This window comes from Gossypium arboreum, chromosome 11 (genome assembly GCF_025698485.1).
Source record: "Gossypium arboreum isolate Shixiya-1 chromosome 11, ASM2569848v2, whole genome shotgun sequence".
Lineage (NCBI taxonomy): Eukaryota > Viridiplantae > Streptophyta > Magnoliopsida > Malvales > Malvaceae > Gossypium > Gossypium arboreum.
The window spans coordinates 41,865,707-41,872,149 of NC_069080.1; positions in this window are offsets into that span (position 1 = coordinate 41,865,707).

The window sequence follows — 6,443 nt, forward strand, 5'->3', positions numbered from 1 at the left end:
AATATACATATATATATATATATGTATATAATAGTATTTAAGAATATATACATAAGAAATATATAACTAATGGCATATATACATAATATATATATATAATACACATAATATATATATATATATATATACATATTAGAAATGATAAAAATATTAACACACTACATAAGTGAATAAAATATAATAATAATACTAAAATAATTGATTTAAATAGTAAAATAACTAAAAAGGATTAAGTTGAGCTAAAAATAAAATATTTGGGGCAAAATTGAAATAAAAATAAAAGGAAAGGACTATATTAAACACACGCGAAACATCGGGGACCAAAACAGCAAATATTCCTTCCCATAAAATGCAAGACATCATTGTGGACTAAATTGAAAATCGCGACAAATTCGGGGCCAAATTAAAAAACAAAAATGACTTAATTGTAAAGTAATAAAAAGCGGAAGGGCTAAAAGCACAATTTGCCCTTCCTTTAAAAAACACGCGGATCCTAGGCGGTCGGGTGGTCGAATCGGTCCAAGTCAAAACGACGTCGTTTTGGGGTTTAGTGTAGCCCCAAAACGACGCTGCTTTGGAGGGCTATATAAGGCCTAAAATAACCAAAAAAATCATTTGGGAGAGGGAAAGAAAAAAAAGAGAGAGGGAAGAGAGAGGAGAGAGAGGGAGGAATCGGCCAGGGCCGGATCACCGACGACCACCGAGGTTTCGCTGGCACCACGCAGTGGCGGAAAATGTAATTTTTTTTTGTATATTTTTTTGTATATCTTTTTGTATATTTTTTTTTATGTTTTAATATATATATAGGTTAAAAAAAAACTTAAAACTGAATTTAAAATAGAAAGAAAAAGAAATCACCTTAGGTTTTTTTTTTTTAAGCTTTCAATCCTTTGATCTTGGTATTTTTTTTATGCTTGAATGCTATTTCTGTATTTAAACGCTGATTGAATCACTATATTGAATCTGAGATTGAATGTTTCACTTTCTTGTTTTTGTGCTCATTTCTCTCTGCAAAAAATGAAAGAAAAAAAAAATAAGAAGAGTCCCCCTCTTTTACCATTTTTTTCATTCGGCTTTTATAGCCTTATTTACAAACTATTTTTTACTATTTTTACTATTGTTGCATGTTTGCTTCCTTCCTCTGTCTTTGCAGGTGCGGTGGGAGTGTGTGATGGTGTTGGTGGCAGACAGCATGGGAGAGTGGGAAGAGGCAAGTGGGAGTCTAGGGTTTTGGGATTGGGCTTGGATGTTGGGCTAGGTTAATTTTAGGTTTTGGGTTTGAGGATGGGTTAAATGGTTTAATGGGCCTGGGTATTTTGTAAACGGGCCAAAATTGGCCTATAACAGCTGCCCCTCTTTGCTTATTGTCGTGTAACGGGAATAGAGCAAAGATACAAAGAAAGGCCAATTTTGCCCGGTCTCGCTAAGTTTTGACTTCTTTTGGTGATCTTCTCATCCAGGTGGTCTCTTTTTAGTTCCCCGTATCTTGTAGCTTTAGTTCAATCCATTGCATCTTCTGATATATGCTTTGTGGCTTCAATCCACTTTAATGTAACTTCAAGGATATAAGATTTGTAGCTTCGATCTGCTTTACTGTGACTTCAGAAATATAAGATTAACAGCTTCAATTTGCTCTTCTGTTGCTTTAGTCAGATAAGGCTTGTGGTCTTCTCTTCTGTAACTTTAAAAGGACATCATCTAATATCCTTGATCAGCTCCACTGCAACTTCAAGGAAACAAAATCTGGTGTCTTCAATCGGTCCCAATCTTATTCTTTACTCGATATGTGATCCCGAGCTCAACTCACTCGGCGTGTCCCAAGCTCAACTCACTTCTCGCAATATGAGTTGATTTTGAACAACAAAATAAAAGGCTTAACTCACCTCTCGCAATGTAAATTGAAAAAATACCACAGCAGTGTGATCCAAGCTCAATTCACCTCTCGCAATATGAGTTGATTTTTTTTTGAAAGACAGAAATTGAGAATACCTCAGCATGTGAACCGAGGCTCAACTCACCTCTCGCAATATAAGTTGATTTTTTTGAAAACAGAAATTGAAAATACCTCAACGTGTCTTGAGGCTCAACTCATTTCTCGCAATATGAGTTGAATTTTGAAAACAGAAATTGAAATTACCTCAACGTGTCTTGAGGCTCAACTCACCTCTCGCAATATGAGTTGATTTTTGAAAACAGAAATTGAAATTACCTCAACGTGTCTTGAGGCTCAACTCACCTCTCGCAATATGAGTTGATTTTGACGAACAGAAATTGAAAAACAGAAATTGAAAATACCTCAGCGTGTGAGCTGAGACTCAACTCACCTCTCGCAATATGAGTTGATTTTTTTGATGAACAGAAATTAAAATTACCTCAACGTGTCCTGAGGCTCAACTCACCTCTCGCAATATGAGTTGATTTTGACGAACAGAAATTGAAAAACAGAAATTGAAAATACCTCAGCGCGTGAGCTGAGACTCAACTCACCTCTCGCAATATGAGTTAATTTTTTGATGAACAGAAATTAAAATTACCTCAACGTGTCCTGAGGCTCAACTCACCTCTCGCAATATGAGTTGATTTTTTTTTGAAAGACAGAAATTGAGAATACCTCAGCATGTGAACCGAGGCTTAACTCACCTCTCGCAATATAAGTTGATTTTTTTGAAAACAGAAATTGAAAATACCTCAACGTGTCTTGAGGCTCAACTCATTTCTCGCAATATGAGTTGAATTTTGAAAATGAAATTGAAATTACCTCAACGTGTCTTGAGGCTCAACTCACCTCTCGCAATATGAGTTGATTTTGAAAAGAAATTGAAATTACCTCAACGTGTCTTGAGGCTCAACTCACCTCTCGCAATATGAGTTGATTTTGATGAATGTAAATTGAAAAATGAATTGAAAATACCTCAAGATGTGAGTGAGACTCAACTCACCTCTCGCAATATGAGTTGATTTTTTGATGAATGTAAATTAAAATTACCTCAACGTGTCCGAGGCTCAACTCACCTCTCGCAATATGAGTTGATTTTGACGAACGTAAATTGAAAAACGAAATTGGAAATACCTCGGTAGCGTGAGTGAGACTCAACTCACCTCTCGCAATATAAGTTGATTTTTTGATGAATGAAATTAAAATTACCTCAACGTGTCCGAGGCTCAACTCACCTCTCGCAATATGAGTTGATTTTTTTGATGAATGAAATTGAAAAACAGAATTGAAAATACCTCGGTAGCGTGGTGAGGCTCAACTCACCTCTCGCAATATGAGTTGATTTTTTGGTAGAATTTGGGTGTCTTTTCCTTTGATTCAGTCGACTCTCATTCAAGATTTCTTACTCGTTGGAGTACCAGATATGCCATGTATGATGTTATCATGATATGCATATGTTTGTCTTAAATGTTTTTATGCCTACATGATTATGCGGTGCTCCTTAAGCTGCTTTGTCGATGTCTATTTAGCCACGATTGTTGAGGATTTATGTTCATTGCTTTAATTCTCGACTTTCTCTTCATGCCTTATACATCTTCAAGCTTCACGAGTAATCGACGTTTCTCGATATCATTCTTCCGCCTCGATTGAACTTTGTTCTTACTTTGAGACTCTTGTGCTTATCAAATTTTCATCCGTAATGTTTAACATTTCTTTTGTTTAGAGTATGTCATTTCACTATTTATCATGTAAATAAACACATAATGAGATGCATGAAAAGGTCAAGTAGGAACAAAATAATGTCTCATATTCATTGACTTCAAATGTGGCAAACAAAACAAGTTAACCAACGAGAGTAAAAATGTCAAAAAGAAAGAAAGGATCGTATTCAACAAATGCTCTAAATATTCAACACATGAACTCTTCCACGTTCCTCAATCAAGAATCTTTCGAGTATGGCTTCTTGCGTAGAAAATTTCGAGCTTTCAGAAGTGCTTCAAATACTGTAGTCTCATTGTTTGACCCATTGTTCGAAATGCCACGCTCTTCGGGCCAGGTTTACTTCATTAGGACGCCCTCTCGGGTTTTCATCCTAATCTTTTGTGTTAATCAAGACGCCTTTTTCGGGTTTTCACCTTGATTTTTTTTTTAAGATGCCCTTTTTCGGGTTTTCAACTTGATTTTTTTAGGCATAATATTTCTTCACAGCATCTGAGTTCACTGGATTCGGTAACTCTTTCCCATCCATTTCAGTGAGAATCAAAGCTCCACCCGAGAATGCCTTCTTTACGACGTATGGTCCTTCCCAATTCGGTGTCTATTTCCCTCGCAGGTCTCTTTGTATTGGGAGAATATTTCTCAACACGAGTTCTCCTTCGTGGAATTCTCTTGGCCGTACCTTCTTATCATGAGCCGCGATCATTCTCTTCTGGTACATCTGTCCGTGACAAATTGCCCTTAGACGTTTTTCTTCGATGAGGTTCAGCTGATCGTATCGAGCTTGAACCCATTTTGCTTCTTCTGACTTTGATTCCATTAAGACTCTCGGTGAGGGATTTCAACCTCAATAGGTAGCGACTTCCATTCCATAGACCGAGAGAAAGGAGTTGCTCCGTAGATGTTCGACAAATTGCACGATATGCATACAAAGCAAACGGTAGCTTCTCGTGCCAATCTTTATATGTCTCAGCCATTTTCCCAATGATCCTCTTGATATTTTTGTTGGCTGCTTCAACTGCCCCGTTCATCTTTGGGCGATAGGGCGAGGAGTTATGATGCTTTATTTGGAACTGCTCGCATACTTCTTTCATCATCTTATTGTTCAGATTCGTGGCGTTATCTGAAATGATTCTTTCAGGCAAACCATATCGGCAAATGATTTCCTTTTTCAAAAACTTGCAAACTGCAGTCCTCGTCACATTGGCAAACGAAGCGGCTTCTATCCATTTTGTAAAGTAATCGATAACCACAAAAATGAATCGATGTCCATTTGATGCTTTTGGAGAAATTGGCCCTATAACATCCATGCCCCACATAGAAAAAGGCCACGGAGAAGTCATGACATGAAGGGGTGAAGGGGCTACATGAATTTTATCGCCGTAGATTTGACATTTGTGGCATTTTCTGGAAAAATTGATGCAGTCACTTTCCATTGTCAGCCAATAATAACCGAGTCTCATGATCTTTCTGGCCATATTGAAACCATTGGCATGCGTTCCGCAAATTCCCTCATGGACCTCTTCAAGTATTTTTCTGGCTTCAACATCATCCACACATCTCAAAAGCGTCTGATCCTTTCCTCTTTATACAGATATCCCCATCAAGAACAAATCCTGCTGCCATTCTTCTAATTGTTCTTTTATCGTTCTCATTCGCTTGTTCGAATACCTTTGATTCTTAATATATTTTAAGATATCATGGAACCAAGGCCGTCTGTCTACTTCTTTCTCAATGTTACAACAAGGTGCGGGGACCTCGATATGCTCATTTTGAGGGCATTATTTCGCTTTCTACTTGCTTTGAACATTGAAGCCAAAGTGGCTGTGGCATCACCAGTTGGTTCTCTTCTCGTGGGAAGTAATGAAAAGTTATTTCTTTGAATTCCTTGATCAATCCGACCACTAAATCATTGTACTTAATCAATTTTGAGTCCTCACTTTCCACTCTCCACGGATTTGGTAAATCACTAGGTTGAGTCCCCGTACACCTCCAAGATTTCGATGTTTCGTTTGATAGTCGCATCGAAGCCCCATGATACTGTGCCTCATATTCTCGCGATATTATTGGTACGAAGAAGTTCGGTCTTGCGTTGAACGGATAATGATTCCGTCTGGTGATACGAGATTGCGCCAATTCCATGCCCTAAAGCATTTGACGCACCATCAAAGCACATCTTCCATGACTTCTCTTTTGATGACTCAATTCTATTTCGTGATGCACATTAAGTCTTCGTCTGGAAATCGAATCTTAAAGGCTCATATTCTTTTGTCGTTCGAGTTGCTAAGAAGTCACTATTGCGCTCCCTTTTATCGACTTCGACTTACATAGGCAATGTCATATTCTCGAAAGGAGGATCTCGCCATCGTGCCATTCTTCCCGATAGTCTTGGCGACTCCATCATGTATTTTATTGGGTCCACTTTGAAATCAACCATGTCGTATGGTACAACATGTATTGTCCGAGTCTCTAAGCTACCCAAACCGAGCATAACAAAATTTTTCAATGGACGAATACTTTACCTCATATTCAGTGAACTTTTCTTTGAGGTAGTAGATCGCCTTTTCCTTCTTTCTGACTCGTCATGTTGCCCCAAAGACGCAACCCATTGAATTTTCGAACACGCTTAAATACAAAATCGGTGGTCTTCCAGAGTTGGTGGTACTAGCACTTTGGAGGATCGGACAAATATCGCTTTATCTTATCAAAGGCCACCGGCATTCCTCCATTCTCCGGGTTATGTTTTGAAGAAGTTGAAAGATTGGGTCACATTGGTTGGTAAGTTGAGCGA